The sequence below is a fragment of the Arachis ipaensis genome, chromosome B08 (genome assembly GCF_000816755.2).
Source record: "Arachis ipaensis cultivar K30076 chromosome B08, Araip1.1, whole genome shotgun sequence".
In the NCBI taxonomy this organism is placed as follows: domain Eukaryota; kingdom Viridiplantae; phylum Streptophyta; class Magnoliopsida; order Fabales; family Fabaceae; genus Arachis; species Arachis ipaensis.
In genome coordinates, this window is record NC_029792.2 from 115,575,271 (window position 1) to 115,578,940 (window position 3,670).

The following is a 3,670-nucleotide window of genomic DNA, read 5'->3' on the forward strand; positions in this document are numbered from 1 at the left end:
CGCGGAAGGTGGTGGTGGTGGGAATGGGGGTAAGAAGAAGGTGTTGGGGGGAGGTGGCCAGTGGAGTGGGCTTTGGGGGGACTGGTGGCGTGGTCGCGGCTGGTGGGTCGGTGCTGGCACTGTGGGTGAGGATGGTGCGGCGGTTGGAGGTGGTTGGCTGGGAGTGGTGGTGGTTGGGGGTGGGTTGCAGAGAAGAAAGGAAGAAGAAGGGGAATGGGGGGGCGCGACGGGTAGGGTTTCGCGTCACTGGGGGTTAGTAAATTTGAATCCACACGAACGCGTGGGCACGCGGTCGCGTGGCTAGGGTGGACGGGGGGTTGACGCGATCGCGTGAGTGACGCGATCGCATGGAATTGGTAAAAGGGTGAATGACGCGGTCGCATGAGGCAGGCGACCGCGTCGCTGAAAATTGTGCTAAACGCACAATTCCAGCGTCGTTTCAGCGCAACTCTCTGTCTCCTTTGGGGTGTTGTGCAATCTACGCGACGCGAACGCGTCGCTCACGCTTTCGCGTGGGATGAGTTTTTGTGCAAGGGGTGCGTTCGCGTCGGGGACGCGGACGCGTGGGCCGTGTTGTGCTAAACGCACACCAGCCGCATGATTCCAGCCCAGATTTCTGGGCGTTGGATATTTATGCCGATTTCCAGGTCACGCGGCCGCGTGAATGACGCGGACGCGTATGAGGTGTTTTTCGCAACTGACGCGATCGCTTTAGCGATGCGGTCGCGTCGCACGCCTCTCTTTTTTTTTTTTTGAAATATATGCAAGTATGCAATTATGCAGTATGTAATGCTAATGCAAATGCTTACGAATACTATCCATTTTCAATGAAAATAAAACAATATAAAAATAAACAAAAACAAAATAAAATGGAAACAGGAACGATCATACCATGGTGGGTTGTCTCCCACCTAGCACTTTTAGTTAAAGTCCTTAAGTTGGACATTGGATGAGCTTCCTGTTATGGCGGCTTATGCTTAAATTCGTCCAGAAATCTCCACCAATGTTTGGAATGCCAACAGCCTCTGGGGTCCCAAATTAGGCATGTGAAGCCTTTGAGTAGCTTCAAACAGGTTTTCAGGCTCCCGGGGTGACGAATATCGGAATATTTTCCAAGATCCCAAACTTTGCTTTTAAATCCGCCTTCGTCTTGATCTATATTTTTTCATCCGGGCGGTTTAGAAATTAGATTCTCACCAAGAAGACCAAACGTTTTCCGAGATCCATTCAATTGAACATGATACCAATCCGTGCACTTCGAGTTGAAGCGTGGAACCTTATTGAACCTTGTGCACCAGCTCTGAGTACGAGCCATTTCCCTCTTACTCTTAAAGCCGCAGAGAGCTCTAAGCTGGCCATCTGTTTTAAGCAAACCATATTCAAGTGGAAAAATAAAGTTAAAGGTTAAGGATTGTACCCACTTGAAGCTTGTATTGGGTGGTAATGGCCTTGGGATAGGTGTTTCCAGTGGTTCTGTAAGTTCTACTCCCTTGTAATCTTCTGCGAATTCCTCCACTTCCTTGCAAACTTCTTCAAATGCAACCATGTCTTGATCAAAGTCTTCAACATCTTCCGCATCACTCAAGTCATAAGTTGGAGGTTGAGAAAAATCTACCTCGACATCATCTTCATATTCACTTGGATAAGGTTCTTCAATCTCAGAGAATTCGCTTGCGGATGCAAGTTCATTACTAGGAGAACTTGACTTGAGACTATCATCATCAAGAAAACGTGCGTCTTGGGTTATTCCGTCTAGTTCTTCATGAAATACCTGCTTTGGGGTTGTGCACTACCTTCCTTAGCATTAATTTTAACGTCCTTGACGGAATTTTTCACAACTCTGGATTCCCATGGAGGTTCAGCATCTCCTAAATCTTCAATCAGTACTTCTTCTTCTTGGATAATTTGAGCTTCCTCCAATTGTTCCAGAACAAAGTTATGCTCATTACTGCCCACTGGGATTTCTAGTGTCTCCTTCATGCTACGTTCGTCATTAGATTCTCCACATAAAGCTATTGGAGTTCCTTGAGGGTCTAAACGTCTAGAAGATAATTGATGTATTGCTTGCTCCAGCTGATGAAGGGTTATATGAAGTTGATCTACTGTTTCCTTGAGGCGAGCCTATGATTCTCGAGGTGATGGATTTGGACATGGTACATAGGGAAGTGGTGGTGTTTGGGAGTAATTGGATTGGAATTGGGGTAAATAAGGATCGTATGGTGGTGAATGGTGAAAATGAGCTTGTGAGTGTGGTGGTTCAAAGTTATGTTGAGAGGATGGTCTATAGGCGCAGGGTGGGGCTTGTTGGTAGTTACAAGGTTGTCCACCATATCTATTAGCTTGGTATGCATTATAAAGTGGTCCTCGTCTGTGATACTGTGGAGGGTGTTATTGCCTAAAGGGTTGATCAAGTCCTCGTGGCTCCATCCATCTTTGATTGTTCTGACCTTGATGCATGTTCCTGCTATAACTTTCGTTTCTTTCAACAATATTAGAACCAAACTCAAAGCGAGAGGGATGAGAATTCATAGTAGCTAAAAAAGTAAAAAGGGAAAAACAAAAACAAATAAACAAGTAAAAGAAAAATATTTACAATAACCAATAATAAGGCACACGTTTGCAGTTCCCCGGCAACGGCGCCATTTTGAAGAGAGAACTTTTACGTGGTCTAGAATTCAGAATAAATTCCCGTTGCAAGTATAGCTTCTAAACCAACAAAAGTCCTTTCTTACAAACGTTTGGTTGTCACAAGTAACAAACCCCTTTAAAATTGATAACCGAAGTATTTAAACCTCGGGTCGTCTTCTCAAGGAACTGCAAGGAGGTATGTTCTTATTATTGGTTATGAGTTTTGTAAATTGGGGTTTTGAAAGTAAGGAACAAGTAATTTAAATGACAAATAAAATAAATAAATAACTGTAAAATAAACTCTTGGCAAGGTATGAGAAATAAAGAGTTGGAATACTAAATTGAAATAATAAGAAATCCTAATCCTAAAACCTAAGAGAGAGGAGAGAACCTCTCTCTCTAAAAATTACATCTAAACTATGAAAAGTGAATTATTGGAGATCTCCCCTTTTGAATGGATGCATTCTCCCACTTTATAACCTCTAATTTGTGCCTTCTGGACTTGGATCTGGGCCAAAAAGGAACTCAGAAATCGCTGGGAGCGTTTTCTGTAATTTCTGGTGCGTGGCGTCTGTCACGCGTCCGCGTGGGTCATGCGGTCGCGTCATTTGGAGTTTTCCTTATCATGCGTTCGCTTAGGTCATGCGTCCGCGTCATCTGTGTTCTGCTCATAGCGCGCGTCCGTGTCAGTTACACGTTCGCGTCGCTGCCTTTTCGCGTTGGGCATGCGACCGCGTCGTCCATGCATTCGCGTCGATGCCAGTTTCTTCAAAAACTCCATTTTGTGCTTTCCTTCCATTTTTGTATGTTTTCTTTCCATCCTTTAAGTCATTCCTGCCTTAGAAGATTTGAAACTTCTCAACACACAAATCACGGCATCGAATGGTAATAAAGGGTGATTAAAATGAATAATTTCAAAGCATAGGAAGCATGTTTTTCACATATATCACATAATAAGGAAGGAAAAGTAAAACCATGCAATTTACATGAATAAGTGGGTGAAGGATTGAATAAATCTCTTGAATTGAGTACATTGAGTACA